Source organism: Chiloscyllium plagiosum, chromosome 35 (assembly GCF_004010195.1).
Source record: "Chiloscyllium plagiosum isolate BGI_BamShark_2017 chromosome 35, ASM401019v2, whole genome shotgun sequence".
NCBI classification, from domain to species: Eukaryota; Metazoa; Chordata; class Chondrichthyes; order Orectolobiformes; family Hemiscylliidae; genus Chiloscyllium; species Chiloscyllium plagiosum.
In genome coordinates this window covers 17,432,011-17,456,098 of record NC_057744.1, presented here as the reverse complement: position 1 = coordinate 17,456,098, position 24,088 = coordinate 17,432,011, and the positions used below count along the sequence as shown (strand labels likewise).

Here is a 24,088-nt window from a genome sequence, read left to right as displayed (position 1 = left end):
GGACTACCAAAAACTTGGTCTTGACAAATCTTATCCCCGGGTCTCAAAAGAAATGGCTTGTGAGATATATTATGTATTGTTCTTAATTTTCCAAAATTCAAAATGAGAGGAGCACAAAAAGCAGAAACTGTAGGCCAATCATGAGGAAGTTGTTAGAAGATATTATTAAAAATGTCATAGTATGGGGACCTTGACAAATTCAAGATAATTAGGCATAGTCAGCACGATTTTGTGAAAAGGAAATTATTATATTGAATTTATTGAATCACTTTGAACAAGTAATGCACGCTGTGAATATAGAGGAATCATGCACATAGACTTACAAAAGGCACTTGATAAGATACCACTTCAAAGATTGTAGCAGAAAATAAGAGCTCATTGCGTAGGGAGTAATTTATTGGCAGCAGTTGAACATTGACTAACAGAAAACAGACAATAGGCATAGAGAGCTGGCATTCCATATCTGTCAAGAATCACTCAGTGTCAGCAATGTCAGTGTGCCCAAGTTTCTTGGCTATGACAGCAGTGGAATGTTCAGGTCTGTCATTACTGGGATTGTTCATGAGGATCTTGACATTCCAGGTACCAAGTTTCATTCTGAGTAAGTGAGAAGTGTCTGTGAGTCGTTTCTTTTATCACAGTGAACATTTGCCCCCCCCCCCCGCCCCCGCCCCCACGCTACCACATGGCCCTGATCGACTCTGCTGCATGACATCAATTAGTTCCTATCAAATTCCAAACAAATAAGTTAAATTGGTCTTTACACCAGGAACAGAGATGATCAGTTTCTAAGAAAGAAGGCTTTAAGACAGCATGCATGATAAATAATACAGCACAATAAATGGTAAACTCTGTAGATGATCACACATGCATAACCTCCACGATTTGCCAAGTTTAATAAGAAGGTATTCAGAAAGATTATAGAGCAAAATGCTTATTACGTGATAGGAATTATATAAACATTTGAATAGATAGGAAAAAGCAAGGAAGTTATGGTTAGGCTATTATGGTACATGATGATCAGCATTGCCCACTTGAATCAAATGTCCTATTTCTGTTCTGTATTCCTAATTCCAAGTAAAATTCAGGATTGTTAGCACCAAAGGTCATCAACAGTACAAATGTCAGCAGAATTGAAATACTAGAATGTAAAGTTCAAGCAAACTCAATATAAATGGCTGAATTCTGTAGTAGTGATGAGGGTGAAATAGTTACCACTCACTCTCATTAGTCCTCTAAAACTGACAGCAACTTCTAGACTGTGCAATTAAAATGTACAGTTAAACACAGAAAACCAAAAGTGTAAATGATTTTACTCTGAAAGGTGTTATTGAAGATAAGACGCTTGCAATCTATTAGAAATCCCTGATCTGTTGAGAACTTTGAATTTTAAACCATTATTCCCAATATCTATCAAATCCTTGAATAAATCACACTTGTTGAATAACTGGTGTTACTGGCATACTTAATTGGTAATTGTCATTGTACAGCCTCTTTGGCTCTATTAAGTTTAGTTTATCTTTGTAGAATATCAAATGTCTCTATTCTAACAAAAGAGTTACATTTTTAAAAGAATATATGTATATATTTCAGAAATACACAGTATTTGAGACTTTACATGAATCCCAAGTGTAAGTCTGAATGTTTGATTTTACTCTCTGTAAAGTTTAAATTAAAAGTGAAATATTCAGTGGATTTTACTCTTTGGCTTGTTATCTGTGGGAATCCTTCAAAGAGCTTGCTGATTATCCTGGTTAATGAGATCACTGTTGCTGGATGCCTGGAGATTTCCTTGACTTGGTTTTAAACTGGTATCAGTAAACAGGAAATCCAAACCATTAATTTATATGGACCATCAGTGAGCATTGCTGTTGACTGCACAATGTGGATTGAGAAGATATTTTTCTTCAATAACAGTAGATCTGGAGAACAAAGGTTTATTTAGAATATTTTATGTCATATTTATTGATTTTCTTTCTAAATAAAGAGGCTGATAAATATCAGAACAAAAAAATAGTTAACGGTTATAATGGAAAATTGAAAAAGAACTTATCAAGAATTTAATTCCCGGTTCTGCCTCAAACCGTGGAATTGTCATCTGAGCAATTGAAAAGTTTGGGATTGATTAGTCATATTTTTATCCTTTTTTAAACAGGTTTATCTTTGAGGGTCAAGGACAAATCTCAAATATGTATCTTTACCAAATGTCACAGTGCTTGTTCAGCTCCACCCAGAGAATTAAAACATTCTGTAGAATTTAGGATTATGCACCAATTAAAACTATCCATTGTGAAGAATGATTCATTCATACAATAATTGCTTTTCCTTTCACTAGATCTTTTCATGAAACTATTTCAGATGTATTTAATCTGCATTTAATTCCACAAGTGAAATATCCTCGACTACCAGTGGTTTTCAAGAATTGTGTTTTATTGAGCTAAACAATGAGTAAAACAGATATTCAATTTGTAAGGAAAGTGAAGTGTTTACAAAGTTATGTATTGATTTCAGTGGCATTCCATTTGTTAAGATATCAAGAAAGAAACATTTTCACCATGGCCAATTCAAAATCATGTAATCCTTCATCAAAATAATATCATTCAGAATATAACCAAATGAAGAAAAGAACAATCATCCAAAACATGACTAAAGGTAAATTCACCACAGTCTTACCAGACCAGAGCTACTCGCTCACTAGAAAGGAATGACTGGTGGTGGTTTAACCAGATGGTCGCCATGCTGAAGGTGAAGGGAGAGGGGAAGAAGGAGAATCCTTTCTGATAACTGCAGTTGGTGCGGGAATTGAACCCATGCTATTGGTATCACACTGCATCACAAACCAGCCTAATGAGTCAACCAACCAACGCCACCACCCCCCCAAAAAAAGAATAAGACTTCAAATCTTATGATTTGCCACCCACAAACTTTTGGTTTTACTTTGAATAAAATTTCCAAAATTTGTGGAAAAACAAACGAGTGTCTGACTCTCTTTCGATCAAACAGTTTGCATATTCAATGAATTTGTAATTTTAATCCATTGTTCTTTATAATTCAATCTCCAAATATTGTGAACAAGCCAGTAGTAAACACTATGGCTCAGTCATCAGCACTACTGCTTCACAATGCCAGGAACCCATGTTCAATTCTACTCTTAGGTGATTGTCTGTGTGGAGTTTGCACATTCTTCCTGTATCTGCATGGGTTCCATCTCAGAGTTCAAAGCTGTACAGGTTAGATTAATTGGCCATGCTAAATTGCCTATTATATTCAGGACTGTGCAGGTTATGTGGATTGGCTATGGGAAAGTGTGGAGTTACAGGAATAGGGGATGGGTCTGGGTGGAATGCTGTTTGAAGGGGTGGTGTGAATGCATTGTGTAAAATGGTCTACTTCCACACTAGAGGGATTCTGTGATTACTATTCATAGCTAGCAGCTCTTGGAACATTGGCAGTGGAGTTTCTTCCTGAATGTATACAGGTATAAATACTTCCTTCGTGCTGTTAGGGACATAGTTCCACATTTTGACTCAGCATCGATGAAATAACAGTACATACCCAAGTTAATACAGTGTCGAAACAGGCCATATGGCTCAACATGTCCACACCAAAGAGTATCCCATCAAGACCCATTCCCCACATTTTCCCTGACTAATGCCCCTAACCTACACATCCCTGAACACTATGGCCAATTTAGCCTGGCCAATCCACCTAACCTGCACATCTTTGGACTGTGGGAGGAAACCAGAGCACCTGATGGAAACCTATGCAGATACAGGGAGCATGTGTTAACTCCACACAGTCCACAAGCCTGGAATCAAACCTGGGTCCCTGGTGCAGTGAGACAGCAGTGTTAACCACTGAGCCATTGGAAGTAAATTGTAGTTGATGCCATTCTCTTGCGCCTACTAACTTTGTCTTCTAAGTCATATAGTCATAGAGTCATAGGGCTTGCCAAAAATAGGGCATGACATATGGTCAGATGGCCAGCCCCTTGTGATTTTATACACCTCTATAAGGTCACCCTTCAGCCTCTTATGCTCCTGGGAAAAAAGGTTTCAGCCTATCCTGCCTTTCCTTATAACTCAAACCCTCCAGTCCCGGTAACATCCTTGTAAACCTTTTCTGCACTCTTTTGAATTTAACAATATTCTTCCTATGGCAGGGCAAGAGGAACTGCATACAATAAGCCAAAAGTGGTCTCAGCAAGGTCAGTACAGCTCCTATACTCTAGGTGTTGAAGACTGTAGATGTATCATCAAAGTTATTTTACTGAGGTGAATGCCCTAACTAGGAAAGGACATTACATGTTTCCATGGACTGTGGCCATGAGAAATTTTATTATTGACATTTGAATGTTGACATCAAAAACATTTGAATTTTCAAGGTTATTATGTACATGTCTGAAGGGTTACTTATACTGGGGAGTAACCAGTTCCCACATCCAAGGGCAGGTCCTGGGCTGCAATATTATATAACTTTGTAAGACAAAATCTCAACATAACAATTTAAGACATAAAAGTTGGAGTAGTCTAATTGGAATTACAATCCCGCTCCACTAATCAACAAGATCACAGTTGATCTACATTAATTCTACTTTCTGCCATTGTTCCCACATCTCTTAATAAACATCATATTCAAAAATCTATCAGCTTCTGTTTTGAATATACTCATCTATTGAGCATCCACAAATCTCTATGCTAAAGAGCTCCCGTGATTCACATTCCTTTCAATGAATACATTTCTTTTTCATTTCAGTCTTTAATGGCTATTCTGAGACAGTGACCTCGTATCCTAGATTCCCCAGGCAGGGAATATATGTTCTCTGCATCAGAAGTGTTTAGATTGAATAAGATTAAAATTCATGTGACAAATATTAAGTTTATAATATAAATCCTGCATCAATGATGGTAATTTAAACTCTATTGAATGAGCAAAAGTTAGAGAAGCTCAGAATAGAATTCTCTGTTTGTTTGCATGCAAAAACACGCAGGCTATAATTAGGATATAAAACAGTGAAAGCTAGTGGAAAATCAGGCATACATAATTATGGTATACGATATTCAAATGTTCTACCTCCACAATGCTCATCTGGAGAGTCTCTTTGGGAAGATGCCTCAAATCATTATAATGAACCTCAAGCAAAAAAATCCATACATACAACTTCTATTTCAGAACTGTGTAAAAAGAAGTCCAGAACCTTTCCCAGAAACTAAACAGGAAATAAAACACCTTTTAATGTTCTATTGCAATTTTTAAAGATATATTTCTTCCCCGGCACTCTCATGGTATTTTCTATATATTTGAATGCACTTTTTGAGAACAGCAGAAAATATAGGGGAAGAAAAAAAGTCACCATACTGTCTCCATTACTTTAATGGATGCAATAATATGGTCAAAGCAAAGTTAGTGATGCTCAACTTAATGAATGAACAAATCATATAACTTTCCACAAGGGCAGATATATAGTTCAACCAAAAAAACACAGAAGCTGCTGTCAAAGTTATATCATTCCTTCAGTAGCTTTGCAAGAATAACACCTTGATAGTCTGGCCTTACATTTAAATACAGTAAACAGCAGGAAGTAGGTATATTTACATTGTATATGTAAATCGTGTCAATCCAAGTAACATTTTGTCAGTGTTCTTTGTCTGATTGCTAACTAACAATCACATCATAACTGAAAATCAAATATTACAAGTGTCATTCTTGAGGTTTTAATTGCTGGAAATATAATTTAAAAGAAAAACTTTTTTCTCCCTCTCTTGAACTTCTATTTCTTTCTATCTCTTTAGTTTGTTTTTTCCACATTATTGTATAATACCTTAAGAAACAGATGTTGAAATAGGCCATTTTGCTCCTCAAACATGCTCCAGCATTCAATAGGATCATGGCTGATCCAACATTCCTCATGTTCACTTTCCTACATTTTCCCCATAATCCTTGATTCCCCTATTGATCCAGATTCTCTCCAAGTCTCAAATATCCACAAGGGCACTGTCCCCATAGCTTGCTATGCAAATGAGTCCTAAAGAATCAAACTCTGTAACAGAAGAAATTCCTGCTCATTTCAGTCTTAAATTGGTGCACCTTAATTCTGAGTATCTACCCTCAGGCTCGAGGCTCTCATAGGAGGGGAAGCATCCACTCAATATTTACCCTGTCAAGTCCCTTAAGTATCATACTCATTTCAGCTAGACCACCTCACATTCTTCTAAATGCCAGCGAGTCGAGTACCAACTTGTTCAATTTTTGCTCATAAGACAATCTCCCCATACCAGGGATCATCCAAATGAACATACTCTGAAATGCCTCCGATGAAATTATACCTTTCCTTAGATAAGGAGATCAATGCTCCTCACTATGCTCCAGATATGATCTCACTAGCATCTTGTATAGTTGCAGTAAGAAATCCCTATTCTTACATTCCAACCCCCTTGAAACAGGGCCAACCTTCCATCAGCCTTCCTGACGATCTGCTGTGTTTGTGTGCTAGCTTTCTGTGTTTTGAGTACAAGTACCCCCCAAGACCCTTTGTGTTGCAGCTTTCAGCAGTTAAATTATAACTTGTTCTTTTGTTCTTCCTTCCAAAGCAAACAACTTCACATTTTTCCACATTATACTCCAATATGCCAACATTTTGCTCACTTACTTAACCTATCAATATCTCTACATCATCGAAACAGAATGGTATCCTGTTCAGGCAGCACAGTGGCTCAGTGGTTAGCACTGCTCCCTCACAGTGCCAGGGACCTGGATTTGATTCCAGCCTTGGGCAACTGTCTATGTGGAGTTTGCACGTTCTGTGTGGGTTTCCTCCCAGTGCTCTGGTTTCTTCCCACAATCCAAAGATGTACAGGTTAGGTGAATTGGCCATGCTAAATTACCCATAGTGTTCAGAGATGTGTAAGTTAGGTGCAATAGTCAAAGGTAAATGTAGAATAATATGGTATGGGAACGTATCTGGGTGGGTTACTCTTTGGAGGGTCAGTATGAACTTGTTGGGCCATGTGGCCTGTTTCCACTCTGTAGGGATTCTATTCTATACCTGAACAAACTCAGCAGTTCTGGCAGCAATGTGAAGAGTCAATATTTTGGGTCCAGTGACCCTTCTTCAGAAACATTAACTCTGTTTTCTCTCCCCAGATGCTACTAGGCTTGCTGAATTTTATCAAAATTTCCTTATTTTTTGTTTCTGATTTCCAGCATCCATATTTTTGTTTACTCACTTCACCTGACAAAGGAGCAGCACTCTGAAAGCTTGTGATTTCAAATAACCCTGTTGGACAACAGGGCCGTGAACCAAAACATTGATTTTCTGCTCTTCCAATGCTCTCTGATCCACTGTGCTCTTCCAGCTCCATATTGTATTGACTCTGTTGGATTATAACCTGGTGCCATGTGACCTCTGACATTGTTCACCTCGGTCAAATACCGGCACCTTCATATCAAGTTCATTTTTTTTATCTGAGATCTCTCTATAATCTGCTTGTATCTGTCTCGCAATCTGACTTGCCACCTATTTTTGTGTTGTCTGCAAATTTGGCTGCAGTACATGCACCTCCTTCCTCTTAATCATTAGCATATATTACAAACAGATATAGCCCCAGTTCCTGTCACAGGTTGCCAACCTGAAAAAGACCCTTTATTCTCACATGCTGTTTCCTGTCCATGATTGAATGTTTTATTCCAGTTTGTAGGGCTAGACTTATTCAGAGGTTTCAGGACCATGTTGTTGAGACCATGTAGGAAACCTGCACTTGCTAGCACCAAAACCACTTCAGTGAGTTTCCTAGATGCAGTCTCCTTTATGGTCACTCCTGCACCACATGCTCTGTTAAAGAACATGGGAAGATTCCCAATGCTGCAGATCTGATCAGAGAGAGGGTAGTTCAGAAACTTGGTAGCTTAATGGAGAGGTGGAGATGTTGGTGATACAGCTGTGAGACTTTAACATACCTCAATCTGGAGCTGTCCTTGGAACCAAGCCTCATTGTGTATTTTTGGCTAAGAGCCCACACATTTATAACTCTAAAGCACTTGTGCCTTTAATTAATTGTCAGCTCTGGCTCTCTGATCTGTGTTGTCATTTCCACAATTTTTTTATTTATAGAACGATAAGATGTTTCAAGTGCTTCAGATTTAGCTATTAACACGATGAAGGTCTGGATGATTGATACTTCATTGGGAAATATGAGTTTTTAACATAGTGAAATGATCTCAATGAATGATCGTTTTTTAAAAGCTTTTTATTTTACACATACTACTGTCACTATCGTGTTCATTGATTGCATACAGTATATAGTGGTTTATTGGGTATGGATGTGCTATAACATGGCAGAGGAGGGCATGAGGGACTATTTAGATGTATGAAGGGGAATAGACAGACATGGACAGTACATGAGAGACCTTTTGAAACCTACAAAAGGTTTTGTCTTACAGACTGTGGTTCATGAAATCTGAGAGGCTGAGAGCCATGACTCTTTAAAAGGTTAGTTCAACTTCATGGAAATTGTAGAGGGGTGGATTGTGAATATCTCCTGAATGAAGCTTCCCAAATTGGAAGTGGGGTGGGGTGGGGTAGCGGGGGAGTTGGTGTTCCTGATGCAAAACAGTTGCATGACGTAAAAAGCACTTTCAAGATTCAGAAATCCCAGGAAATGGCTTTGGACTCCCAGAATCAGGACCTGTCCACCAAAGAGCTGGCCTACCTTTCTGAATACATCAACACAGTAGGTTAAGGAGATAGACAGTTATTTGTCTCATTGACAGAAATCTCAGATTTTCTGTACAGGACACCACAATGTCTCACTTCCAGCAAATTGCAGCGCAAAATCTCAAGAATATTGAACAGTTATCTTAAGTTCTGTCCCATCTGAATTTAATGTGAATGATGGTTAGGTTATTTGAAAGTTCAATTTTCATGTTTAAAGGAAGAATTTGTGCCGTGGGTTCGGAGAATTCCATCAGATCAAAATTCTACAGGATTATGTCTAGTTATTATTATATCTTACACCACCATACCCAAATATTTAGGGCCATACTTATGATCAAACAACAATGTGTTTTAAGATTATAAATCAAACTGTCAATGTGGAAAGACACAAAAGCAAAACTGGTAGATGCTGGTTATCTAACTTTTGTTTTGAATGTGATAATGTTTACATGAACAGTTTTTGTTTGTGACATGGATTGTGTTGACTATTAACAAAGACGTTGGGAATGACATCCCTGTTCTTCTTTCAATCACTGATACAAGATCTTTTCCATCCAATTGAGAAGGTTTCGAGGGCTTCTTTTTATCTCTCATTTGAAAGGGAGCACTTCCAACAGTAAAGCACTACCTCTGAATTTTGTGCTGAAACGGTACTACCTATGAGGCCACAAGTAACTTTAATGATATAACACAAACAGACTATTGGGCCAGAATTCTGTAGCCTCCTTCCAATCTAATTATTTATCCTCATTGGCATCTTGCAGCATCAAGTTATGCGTAAAGCATCAATGCTTCTTACTTCAAGCATGTTAGGGAGTTTCATTTTCTTTACCAGATTTCGCAAGATAAACTTTCTCCAATGCTCTTTAGTTGTGTTCTGTTTTAATTTGATCTTGAAAGAAAATGCAACTCTGAACTAGTTTCTGCTCATTACTTTCTGGAAAGAATTTGCCCACCTGTATCTGTATATATATATTGTCATATAATAGGATTTAATACATTAATGATAATGATGTGAACGATAATGGAACTTGGACATCAAGAGTTAGAGCTATTAAGATTCTGGGAATAGAATTGGAAGCACTGTACTTGAGAGCTGTGTTCAGTATTCTGTATATTGGAATGTAAGTAAAAGGTTTACAGGAACTCTCAAGAAACAATGTTTACACTTAGATATGGCCGAGAGAGATGCAGAAGACTCAAATCGGGACAGCTAAGTGAAATGGAACAGTTTCAAGAGTGCAGTTCAAACACCCAAATAGCCAAGCCCCATCGTAGGCAGAATCAATGAGGTAGAAATAAGCAGGGCTAAGTCAACAGAGACATGAAACATATTCTTTACAAACAATTCCTCAAGATCTTAAGTGAACTCCTTTCATTCATTATTGTGGACGTTGAACTGACTTAGTAGTCCAATGATCCTGACCTGATTAAACAGTCCAATGCTAGACCTGCGCACACTACCACAAGAGGGGTAGGTGGCGTTTGAAGAGGCAAGTGGATGGGGTGCTCGGGTTTTCACATCTCCTTCCACCAGGAGGTCCTTGAGATGGTTGTCACTATTGTGGATGCTTCTCCAGCTTGTGTGACATTTAATGGGACAGTGGCAATCACGCATGTGACCATGGGACCAGAGAAGCTACACAAGAAAGGGAGTAGATGTGACTCTGGGAGCATTCTCCTTTACAAGCTGCAAAAATTGTTACTTGGCTACAAAAACATTTTCTGGACAAGACAACTTCAGAATCAAAACTAATCAAATTGCGCATGATTTGATGGGAATAGATTATTTTATTTTCCAGGCTCCAAACACATGGTATCAGAGAGCGCAAGTTGAAGACACATTTGTCACTCTTACAGCTTGAGTCATCAAAAAGTAAGATCCTGGAATCGAGGGTGGAATATTGGTCACTTGTGAGCCAGAGAAAGTAATCTGCTTTTCTGTGTTTGTGTTTTGTTTCCTGAGTGACACAGTGGTATTAAGCCTAATAAGCAGCATCCAGAATTACATGCTGTACCTGAAAGACAATTGCTGCCTTAGCTGAGCTCAGATGTCCTGTATACGAATATGGTGAGCTAAGAACAGGATTCGCTTTTGAAATCCATCCTTTGGAAGAAATTCACTCTTTGTCAATCTGAACCAATCATCCAAGTCAGCTTTATCAAACAAAATATTGCTGTCTATGAGATCTTCCAGCTGAAAAATGCTGTTGCTTTCCCATTACAACTGTGACTGCACTGGTAAAAGCATGTGAATTGCTATGGGACAGCCAGTGAATTGCTATGGGACAGCCAGTGAATTGCTATGGGACAGCCAGTGTCATAGAGTCCCAATATAACTAGAACTTTTTCTCTCACTTTTGGATTTGCTCTAACCTGAAAGATGAAAACTCTATATTTCTATGTCAGAAATATGGCTTGTATAATTGTGAAATGTTCTTTTCAGACAGGCTATCAATGAAACCTATAAAGTTAATGTGGATCCCCTTGAGAGTGGCAAGTAAGTATCTGAATTGAAATACTCCTACCTCTTTCATTTATTTTCAAAATAAACATTTGGTGGATAGGTGCAGTGTGGCCATCTAATTCATGTAGTAGATATTGTATTGTGATACTTAATAAGCAGGGTTAATATGTTGCAAAGGAAAGATAAAACATATGAATTCTCCAATAATATTTGGGGCGTAACCATACTAGTGCCAGTATATACTATTGGAAAATTATAGTTTTGCAAATTGCTCTTATCCTGACTGCTCTGAAGATTTTTACTGTGATTGCACACAACTAATTGGATACGTGTCTAGACTGAGTTACTGCACTATCACTCATTGATTTGCATTGTATGCTTAATCATGGCTTCTGCCAATTGTGCCACTTTCAGTAACATGATTGAGGTTTCATCTGAGGATAGTTCAGTGGTTGTGGAAAGTGAGCAATCATCCAATCAAAACTCAATTGTTTCACAACTGTGCCAAGCCTTCATTCATGAAGTGCCATCAGTTGACAACATCGACTCGAAACTATGTACTGCACAGGAATCTTGTTTCAATTTTCATGTTTACTATTTTACAGCAACTGTGTAGTTATCTCAGTTTACATACAGTTTCTGTGGCATTTTTGTATTCTTCCTCAGCAAAACTTTAATATTGATTCCAAATCAGAAGGCATTCTACAATAAGGCAATCTCATGTTCAGAGACTTGGAAATATAAACAATGAATACTGAAAGTACTCAGCAGCATCTGTGAAAGTAATTAGAATTGATATTTAATCAGTAAGATAACTCTTTTTTTTCAGAAACTTTACCCAGTTCTGATTACAGATCATCTTGACAATAACATTTGCCTCCCTCCATAAATTCTGCCTGGCTTTATGAGTCTGTCCAATATTTGTGATTCATTTTTAATTCATTCCCAACATAGAGTCATAGAGATGTACAGCATGGAAACAGACCCTTCGGTCCAACTCAATCATGCTGACCAGATATCCTAACCTAATCTAGTCCCATTTGCCAGCACTTGGCCCATATCCCTCTAAACCCTTCCTATTCATATTCCCATCCAGATGCCTTTTACATGCTGCAATTGTACCAGCCTCCATCACTTTATCTGGCAGCTCATTCCATACACACACCACCCTCTGCGTGAAAAAGTTGCCCCTTAGGTCTCTTTTAATTTTTTGCCCTCTCACTCTAAACCTATGCCCCTAGTGCTGGACTCCCTCACCCCAGGGAAAATACCTTGGCTATGTACCTTATTTTTGGCCCCCATGGTTTTATAAACCTTTTTAAGGTCATCCCTCAGCTTTCAATGTTCCAGGGAAAACAGCCCCAACCTATTCAGCCTCTCCCTATAGCTCAAACTCTCCAACCCTGGCAACCCTTTCAAGTTTCACAACATCCTTCTGGTAGGAGGGAGGTCAGAACTGCACACAATATTCCAAAAGTGGCCTTACCAATGCCCTGTACAGTCACAAAATGACCTCCCAACTCTGATACTCAATGCTCTGATCAATAAAGGAAAGCATACCAAATGCCTTCTTCACTATCCTATATACCTATGACTCCACTTTCAAGGAACTACAAACATGCCCGCCAAGGTCTCTTTGTTCAGCAACACTCTCCAGGACTTTACCGTTAAGTGCATAAGTCCTGCCCTGATTTGCCTTTCCAAAATACAACACCTCACATTTATCTAAATTAAACTCCATATGTCACTACATCTGCTCCTACATCTGCAGTAGTTGATTTTGTATCAAGGATGCAGAGCCTGGGATAAAGTTGACTGTGGTTTCTAACTGAAAGAATTCAGTTGCAATCCCTTCTCACCCACTTTCCTTCTTTATCAGGCATCTAAAATGCCTTATGCAGAACAAGATTTTTCCCTCCATTAATGTGCATGAGGGGATGGTGACATTCGTATGTCCTTTAATTATAATATTTAAATAATTACATGCAACAAAATAAATCAGAGTAATAAATGTAACATCACTTGAGCAAATAATTATGTTTATGCATTGATAAAGGTTATGAATGGAAATAGTTGCATGCTATATCGCTCAGCAGGTAAACCATCCTGAAGAGAAAACAAACCTTTTCAGTTAGATCTTGGCAACAAAACAAGGCATTACTCAATCTGTGCCATAATTGATTAAACTAAAATAATGTGGTGTATTACCATATTCATAAGTCTAATTTTATAAAGGTCATTATTGAAGTGCTGTCCTAACAATAACATATATTGCAGAGTTTATGACACCCTGGCTCTGTTAATTGAGGTGAAATGTGACTTCATTAATGGCTTTGCAGAACACTATTCCTTAAACCTATTTATGTGCTTATAGTCTGGAAGAACAAGTTGTTAAATGGGGTGTATTGCATTTCTAAAAATCCAAATGGAGTGATTTTTAGGAGTTGAATTTAATGTATGCAAAAGATGTGAGTGCTGCAATTAAGTGATGCTCATGAAAAAATAAATTTCAGATGATCTGATCAGAAAAATTCAAAGGTTTTTTTTCGGGTTGCTATGGCGCGAGACTGGAACAGACTCTAGGGAAACTAGAAAACTGGAATAGACTCCATAAGATTGGACCTGCTCATGTTCGTGCCAGAAGCAGATTTCAGAAAAGAAACAACCAAGAACCATTAGAATATTTCAATTTATTTGTCCTGAGTTGTGTCTAATTTTACAACTCTTTGGAATATCAATCCGTGCCCTTCCATCACCCATTTCAAAGATAATTGGTCCTTTATAAGCTTCCATGAAAAGCTTTAGGACAGTTTTACTGTCATTTTGTTTTGCCTTCAATATTTTTATCAACATTTTGTTTCAGCAAGTTTTTCTATGTGACATTTACCATCGTTATGTGGGACTGAATTGTCTGCTAATTCAGTGGAATGCTACATATAATTGAAGCCTTTCAAATAAATCAGCAGAACAGAAAGAATGGTAAAAACAGGGCAATGGAACAAAGAGCTCTCTCACACGCACAGTAATGAAGGGAGCAATTGGCCCAGCACCACCTTTACACAGTAATGCAGACATGTGTTCTTCTAAGTATCATCAACATTCTATTAATAGATTTTTAAAATGTTTTTAAACACAGAGGCTTTCACTAAGATTTTAGAGAGTGAAAAGATGTTTAAAGTGAACGTTTTGAAGGAAGTCAACAAATTAAACTGGAATTAACATGGGAATTAGTTTTGAAGTGCCTCAAATACACTGAAGCATTTTAATTACTTTGTTTCATGGTTAATAAAGAGATGTAAATGAGATAAATAGACACTATATTCAGATTGTCTACTATTATGCCACCAAACACATCAGCATAGTCTATTAAGTTGCTTGAGATGATGGAAATTAATTTGCAGACTCTGAGTTAACATGGATTTCTGTAACATGGAACCTCAGGGATTAGATGTGTGGTGGACATGGTAGGTGGTGTACAAGCACAAACCTTTTTTATATTTCGAAGTATTTGACATATCACATTCGAGCATTCAAAAAAAAGGCCACCAGCAGAAAGCATTATGATGTGAAGGAGCTGGTGTTGGACTGGGGTGATCAAAGTTAAAAATCACACACAACACCAGGTCATAGTCCAAATGGTTCATTTGGAAGCACTAGCTTTCAGAGCGTTGCTCCTTTATCAGGTAGCAGTGGAGCAGGAACATAAGACACAGAATTTATAGCAAAAGATTAATTCAATCTTGCTCACATAGATGCTGCGACAGGATTAGGGCTAGGGTTGATGTTGAGTATTTACAGTTTTTACTGCTTTTATTTATATTTGAGAATTGCACAGTTAATAAAGAGCCAAGCTCATAGCCACGTCTTGAAGTAGTTGTCACTTTCAAACCATTGATGGATCGGTGGCGTTACAGGCAGAGTTTTAAGCAGTCCTGCTTAGATACTTCAAGGGAATGTTGATTATCGAGGGCACAATCAATGTAAAGCTTATGAGAAAGAGATCCTACCCATAGTGATCAAGATAGACAATAAACATTAACTCTCATGGAGCGGTCCATCAAGCATAACCAGACTAACAATGAAATCCCGGGGGATACGGGGATTAAACTCAGGGAAGGGAATTAGGAGATAAGTCACAAAGAATACATATAATATATTCATTCCTTGGGTAGTTTCAAATTTAATGAAAAGGATAATGTAATTGTTTCAGGTAAAAAAGTTAGTATATCAAATTGATTGCACGTCCTCTGACAAAATCTTCTACAATGAAATAATAGGCTTTTGCATTTCATTACTGAAGATGATTTAATATTCATTAAACAGATTTTGTCTCACTAAATTAAACATTAATTTTTAATTTAAATCTTGTAGAATTAAAGTACTACTCATTACAATTAATGGTTTATGGCAGCTGTTCCAGCATCCTTTACATAGAGAAATTAACAAAAAAAATCTATGCTGAACCCCAAGAGCTGACTGACAGCTAACAGGGTAACAAAAGTTTCATCTTAAAGTAAAGGTTCAGATATCGAGTCTTGGTATATAAAGTAAGCAGTTTCAGAGAATTTTAGTCAAAAGGTTTAAACTGTGAGCAGTTGAACTTCCAATAAAAAGAGTGAATATTTGTCATAATGCTCTTAGTAACAATACAACTTTGCGACGATCCTGACACCCTGTGTTCAGTAAGTTGGTGTCGTCTACCTTTATAAAATATATTCTTTCTTGGAATATGGGTGCAATTTTGCTGTCATTGATCTGAATCAATCACTTTAAAAGGATGTGATTAGGCACCAGTGTTTGAAATGTGCAGGCAAAATTCCATTAATAATTTCTCTCTTGACTTTGTGGAAAATCCTTGTTATTGTCAGCACCAGTAATTTAAGCCTCAAACTTCACAAAATTGACAACCTTAAGCTGTAGAAACTTTATGAGGGCTGTGATACGGACATTTTCTTTTAAAAAAAAAACATATTTGATCACAATAGTACACCAAAAGGTGTCTGTTACTACTGATTTCTCCTTTTTAATTACCCATTCATGTCACTATTTCTGCCATTAAATAAAGGGATTTATTTAACCAGGATTTGTTGCAATGAGAAGTGCATGCATTTAATCATTTTTAAAACTGATTCTGAAATCCTTTGATTGTATTCCTCACTTGTCCCAAGCCAGGATCTGATATTTAACATATATCCTGCATGTGCCATTAGACCAGTGTCCCTTTCTTGAATATATCTCCTATCACTTGAACAAATAGCTGCACTGAATCTGAACCATAGAAGGAATAACCCTCAAATATAAAAAAAAGGGAAGATGTCTACAACAATAGAAGTAACAACAATTTGATCTTTTTAAATTATTTGCATAATTCAAGGCAGCAACTTCTAATGTTTATTTCAAGTCACAAAGCGATGTGACTGTCATGACAATGTTTGATTTATTGTTGTAAAACAATTTAAATTCTAATGTAATGTTATAGTCTAATTAGTAAAATGTTTCTCTTCTTCAAAATACATAATCATAATGCAGGCAAACATTTTAACTCTGCTGAATACGGTTCATTTATTTCATGCATAAAAAATAGACTATCGTGCATCCTTGGAATTGCAGACTGGCCTTAAGATAGATTTATGCACAGAACAAATAAAAAGAAGCATTATTGTCATAAATCATAAAATAAATCGCAAATATAAACACACGATTGAATACTGCAGTAAAAAAACAGACTTACTATTCAGTGACTCAGGTAGAACAGAAGTGATAAAGTCAATAAGGCAATCACTAGCAAAGGCCTCTAACAGCCTTAGATTAATAATTAGTTTAATTGCCGTTCTCCTGTTCGATAAAGGGTACAAACTGCCCTGTAGAGAAACTATTAAATAACCTGAGAAAGAACCTTACAGCTTCTTGGTTAAAGACCAATTTTGATGGCAATTCTGCTACTTTTAGGATACCTCAAAGCACAAAGATCTGCTATAGGTAGAGGGGAGAAAAGACGTTGGAACAGAATTAATTGATGATCCTTGACAATTTAAGCTTTAATTATTAAAATTGACTGACCAATGCATGTTCTCTTTTTTAACTCCCCACAGCTGATCTACATAAGAGTAGATTATAGAAGTCACAACTGCAGGTGGAGAAAAAGGTATTAAAGGAGCAAATGCGATTCTGGATGATGTGCCTTAGTTGGATCACAGTTGAAGTGATGTGTGGGTCTTGACCATTGAGGAAAAAAATATGGAAAACTCATGTATGAGTTATACTAAGAATATTTGTTTTTTTAAATTAATAAAAGGCATTTTACATAAAGGAAATGGAAAATGTGTGGAGAGAACACAAGTCAGGCTCTTGTAAACTGAGATCTGAAATATTAACCAAATGCTTTTTTATCAGTAATGGGGAAAAAAGGGAGAGAATCCAAAATGAGCATGAATGAATATTTTCTAACCTGTTTAGATTAAGGGGTTATCAGCTGATTGGATGTGTAGAATTTTTCAATGACAGAAAGCAATAGTAAAAATAAAGATTGGGGAACTGATTGTCTGAATAGGTATGGTAGGAAGAGAAAAAGGTGATATGGGGGGTGGGGGTTGCATAAAAGTCAAATCTAAATTATCAAGATATGGTGTGAGCTCCATAAAGGGGGAGGTGAGGATTGGTGAACACATCCTTCTGCTATTTTGACAACATTTTTCCTTTGACTTATATGGAAATTCTATTTTCTTTCTCGTGGACTAAAAGAGCTACCTGCAGCATCTTAATTAAAATGTAAATTCAGTTTACATTGCCAGGGCAGCACGGTGGCTCAGTGGTTAGCAACAGGGACCCGGGTTCAATTCCAGCATTGGGCGACTAATGTGTGTAGTTTGCACATTCTCTGCGTGGGTTTTCCAGTTTCCTCCTATAATCCAAAGATGTGCAGGTCAGGTGAATTTGCCATGCTAAATTGCCCATAGTGTTTAGGGATGTGTAGGTTAGGTGTAATAATCAGGGGTAAATATAGGATAATAGGGGAGAGGAATGGGCCTGGGTGGGTTACTCTTCAGAGGGTCAGTGTGGACTTGTTGGGCCAAAGGGCCTGTTTCCACACTGTAGGGATTCTATGATTCTAAAGTTTTGGTTTGTCAAAGCAATTTTCAGGCAATAGAGTTTAAGAACTACTTGGGAATAAATAAAAAACTGTTATTGTTGAAGCTGGTGTTGCACTTCAATGGCCTTGTATCAAATTCCAAAGACTGAGATCAGAGTAGAAATAGGAGGGGTATTGACGTGAGGAGCCATGGGGTGTGTACACTTTATATTTACAGATTGAGAACGTGTATAGCTAAGTGATCACTCAATCAACGGTTGGCCTCACCAATATCGGGAGACTAGACTGTGCTTCAGGCTATTGAATGGGAATAGATTTGTGAAACGACTGGCTCACCTTTGTGTTTTGAGATCCCAAACAGTGATATTTATGGGCATTGAATGCAGTTTGCAGTTCAACAGTAAGGTGACAGCAAAACGTTAGGTGGAAGACCAACTATGACTTGTGTTGATATAAACCTGGAGAAAGCTGGGAAAGAAGTTCTTCTTGATAAGGATATTATATAAATTACATAGAAGTCATGGTTTGGTAAATATGTAGACTGGGACTGATTGTGTGAAAAGTTAGGGCTGTAAGCAAGAGATCCTTGTCAAAGTCCATGGGAAGAAAGGAAGTGGGAACAACAAATAGGAAAAGGGATCACTGTCTGCAATGGTCAATGAACTTTTTTTTAGAATCCTGGGTTGCACCAAATAGGAAATATTTACAAAATTCAGGATGCCAACTATGATGTGATAAACAGTTGTCAGTATCCTATGGGGAAGGAAATCTTCCGTTCTGACCCAGTTTGCTGAAGTTGAGCTTAGTGAATGGCAGACTTGTAATTTAATTTGCTATGAGCTCCTCTGGTTTGTTTGCCTCCTTACTTATATGCTTCAGTTGCCTAAAAATAAATGTGATGATGTTGAAATTTAGCACCAACCCAGTTAGATGGTAAAATGGGGTCAAATGTCTTATTATACGTAGACACCTTCATCAGGGCTGTAGACTCAACACGCAGCCTGAGTATCTACAAATTAGAAATAAACACAGAACTGCAGATGCTGGAAATCTGAAACTAGAACAGACGCTGCTGGTGAATCTCAGCAGGTCGAGCAGCATCTGAAGAAGGGTCACTGGACTCAAAACATTAAAGCTGTTTTCTCTTCACCGATGCTGCCAGACTTGCTGATATTCTCCAGTAATTTCTAGTTTTGTATCTGTCACAGGATATTCACAGTCACCGTGAAAAGCAATATTTTGTTCCACCAGGTCTCCAGGTATGCTGCTGGGCAAAATCCCCATAAACTGCACCTATGACCTGAGAATGCTTCATCTCAGCGAGCTATAGCATCTGACCCGGAGAACTGAACAGGGGGATGGAGAGGAGATCCCTCTGCGTAGTGGGAAATGCCACAAGGGGAATTCCCAGTCAAAGTTGAGGTGGAAGATCCCAGGAGCTGTTGAATGAGGGTTGAAATTGAATTGAAATATTTGAGAAACAGGCTTGCAATTATTTTTCCTTTCTCAGCTGACTGCCTGTTCAAACATGTTCCCATCCTTTTCCAAGAACAACTAGAGCGTTAGTTATTGGAGGGAAGCTGTCCTTTTGACAGATAACTGGAATTACTATATTATTAGCCATCTGCCCCAACATAATCACAAGCAATGTAAACTGATAGTTTCTCAAAGACAGTTAATAGTTGCCATCATATAAGCTGAAACATATCTCTTGCTGTTAGTATTGACAATAAAACAACAGCAGCAAATTAGAATTAGCTTTATTGTCATATGTACTCACATGAGTACAGTAAAAAGTTTACAAATCGCCAACTCCAGCACCATCTTAGGGTACAGTTTCTGTTATACATAGACTTTGGGGAAAAGAAAAGAAAAAAACAAGAGAAATTATAAAGTCCAGCAGTACGTTGGAAAAATAAAGAAATAAGAGTTCAGAATAACAATCCTTCCAACCCAGACTGCACCGGACTTCACCTCAGGGCCAGGAGATCGAGTCCACGCCGAGGCTGGTGGTCTGTCTTAGCTTTCATCCCAGTCATTCCCACTGCCACCCGAGGATGGGAGGTGACAAAGAAGGCCAAAAGAAACAGATGAGTTCCGGATCAGCTGTTCTACTCTGACACTATCTTGGAATATTGTGATTTAAATGCCAACCAGATCCAACATGTGGATTTTTTTTTACACTGTTTAAATTAATTATGAATAGGGAGAGGCTCTGATTTAAACTGTTGTTAATTTATATTGTGTGCTCTCCAGTTCTTCACCATTTAATACTGCAGTTAGTACATTGACTAGTAGTCTGCCAGGGCTAATGAGACAGTGTTTGAAGGCAACAGCATTGACCAATTTATTTTTGACCACAGCAGGAGCAGTACCGTTAAATGAGTTGGAGTCAGAATAATATGCATGATGAATGAAATTACACAAAAGGAGAATCAAAGTACTTCTCTTTGACTATCCACACATCCCTGTGTCAAAAGAGGGAAGAGCAAGTGTCTGACTCTACCACGATGGAGGATCTCTTTTTATGTAAATCTGATGTTCTGACAGGTGTCACATGCCAGTGGCTTTTTATGTTATCCTCACACACAAGACATTACTCGCTCATCAGCTGCATGTCAGTATGCCTAGAAAAATCAGAGGGTCTTTTTCTGCAAACTGACACTCACATCATGTCAGTGTTCACGTAGCATTCAGTAATTTGCCTCTGTTGCACAAGATTCTCATCTTCCAAGTAACTCTGAGAAGAATATCAAAAAAAAATTGTAAGTCATTTGGTTACAGGCCTTGCGAGATTTTTGGCTGATTTTAGATCTCCATGTGACAGCTGATAGATGATGGTCATGAAACTTTTTTTGACATCTTGAACAAAGTCAAAAAGGTGATTCAATTCCCATTTTTCTTGCAGGTCTTTCTTATACTTCCTACATCTCAAATAGCTTCACATGGTTTTAAGAACCTTCCGTGACTAGGCTGCTACAATGGGCAGAACAGCAACGGTGTCATCCTGAGAGACATGTATAGTCAGTAAACTGGCTCCTATTACAATGTAGATGCTGTACTTAAATAGAAAATTCACTTCAAATGGGACATTTTTTCAGGAATACATTAACAATGACAGAGTCTCGTGCACCAGTTAATATAATCAACTCTCAAAGTTGACATCGTCATTACTAAAATGACAATGACAATTCTCATTACTAAAATGATGGGATAAAAGTAGAGCATGTGGGATCTTGTTTTGTACGAGAGTAACCCTACCTTTAGGCCCGAAGATCCAGGTTGTAATCATATCTGTCCCTGGAGTTGTGTCATGACATATCCAAACAGCTTGATATAAGACTACTTTATAAAGAAAGCGGAGGAACCCGAAACTTTACTCTTTAAAAAGGTGATTATGGCGATATTCTAAAATGCATTTGTGACTTCAGCATAAAAGACAAATCATTCATCAAAATCTCATGCTGATATCCATAAGATATGAGTCGACTGGTGGAGAGATTGTTAACCATTTAAAAGATAACATTTTCTTATCCCAAAAATGTGCTGGATAATTGTTGCAAAGCAGTTTAAGTGGCAATGGGCAGGGATGCCTTCCCCACAGTGCATATATTTCACACAAAATATGTCAAAGAGTAAATTTCAGGTTAAGGCTGAACACGGCCTCCTTGGAGTCATACAGTGCAGAAGCAAACCCTTCGGTCCAACCAGTCCATGTCGAACATAATCCCAAATGAAACTAGTCCCACCTACCTACTTTTGGTCAATAGCCCTCTAAATCTTTCCTATTGATGTACTTATCTAACATGTCATTTAAATGTTGTAACTGTGCCCGCATCCACCACTTCCTCAGGAAGATCAGTCCACATGTGAACCACCCTCTGTGTAGGGAATTTAAAAAATGCCCCTTGTGTATTTTTTAAGTCCCTCTCCTCTCACTTGAAAAATATGTCGCCTCATCTTGAAATCCCCCATCCTAGGGAAAGGGCACTTATCATTAATCCTATCCAGACCCCTCTGATTTTATAAACCTCCATGAGGCCACCTTTATATTTTAAAAAACTTCCAATGAGATATCTCCACTGGGGGCCCTTGGAACATTACCACCTGATGTATCCCACTGTACTTCCAAGACAGCTACTCTTCTTACTGTTGGGTACTCTGCTATTAGCCTTTTCTCAGTTCATTTAAGTTGCAAATCCAGGAGAGGAATTCTGACCCAAAAATGCACAACATTTTATTGTTTTCATTAATAATTTATTTCTGAGTATCTAATTCACATTAGGATTGTGGACTGAATAAAAGATTTGTAGTTCATTCTTTGAAATTTCTCATACCCTCTCTTTTATTTAAAATGTAAGCATTTATGTCATTTGTAACTACGAAACTGAATGAATAACTGCACAGGGGACAGTGACATAATGTTTATATCACTGGACTAGTAATCTAGAACATGGGTTCAAACTCACCATTGTAGATGGTGACATTTGAATTCAATAAATACCTGGAATTAACAGCTAGCTTACCATTGTTGATTGTCAGAAAAATGTGGAAAATGTGAGGACTGCAGCTGCTGGAGATCAGAGTTGAGAGTGTGGTGCTGGAAAAGCACAACAGATCAGACAGTATCCGAGGAGCAGGAGAATTGACATTTCAGGCATTAGCCCTTCATCAGGTACATTCCTGATGAAGGGCTTATGCCCGAAATTTCGGTTCCCCTGCTCCTTGGATGCTGCCTGACCTGCTATGCTTTTCCAGCACCACACTCTGTCAGAAAAATGTATCTAGTTCACTCAGGTACCTTTAATTTTCGGGAAGGGAATCTGCCTGCCTGACCTGGTCTGGCCCTGCATGTGATTCACAGAAATATGTTTGATTCTTAACGGTCTGTCAATTGGAGGACAGGCTTGCCAATGACATCCCAGGAAGAAACAAAAGCAACAGCCTACATTTGCAAGGTAGAAGTATTGATAATTGTAATTACATTTGATAATCTATTTCTTGTACAAAAACAGGTGCTGCAAAATACAAAATATTTTTAAGCAAGTTTTATATTAAAGCTTTAATTATTTGATCATTTATAATCAACCCACTGATATGTTATGACAAACCCCTGCAGCAGGTAGGACTTGAACTCAGGCCTCCTATCTCAGTTGTAAGGACACTACTACTGAACCAAAGACCTTCGCTGTATTTGATTCACTTGAAAGTCTGTCAATGGAAACAGCAGTGACATCCAATAGATTGACTGATTTGCAATTAGTTGAGAAATGGGACTAAATTAATTAGCTGCTGTTGGTGCTGAAACAACATTGCTTCTTATTTAAAATACAGCGTTGACCTTGTACAACTAGATCCCATGTACAAATTTTTTTTTAAAAAATGAGCCAATTAGTCTTCTTTCCTGACAGCCACACTTCGACTCTGGGTGATTGCACTGAAAGTATCTTAGCCACTTAAAATTTTACTTGGGAATGTAATTTTAAAAATATCACACCTCCTAAAATTATGGTGAGCTCTAGTGATCATCTTGTGAGCCTCTTCTACTCATGTTTCCAGTCAGCTAGAAATAAATTATTTTCCATTGTGAGGATTTGATTTTTTAAATGTTTATTGTCATTACTCAACAAAAAAAAAACCCACTACAGACAACACTTTCAGTATGAAAATCGCCTGAAATGTCTCCATCACTTGAAAGCAACAATATGACAAAGCTACACAATTAGTCCAATGTTGCACAGATGGTCTGACCAGAATTGGACTGCAGTTATTGTGTTTCCAAGTATTTGTTTTATGTTGGCATCCTTGCCTTCTTCAT

At 37.7% G+C, this 24,088-nt stretch overlaps 1 long non-coding RNA gene across 1 annotated transcript in view; it reads right to left on the bottom strand.

Moving 5' to 3' along the window:
- Positions 1 to 17,111, bottom strand: part of LOC122540515 — a 54,704-nt gene extending 37,593 nt beyond the window's left edge. Inside the window, exon 1 of the long non-coding RNA XR_006309336.1 lies at positions 16,912 to 17,111. This is a non-coding gene — a long non-coding RNA (uncharacterized LOC122540515). The remainder of the gene's footprint in view (positions 1 to 16,911) is intronic.
- Positions 17,112 to 24,088: the final 6,977 nt, after the last annotated feature.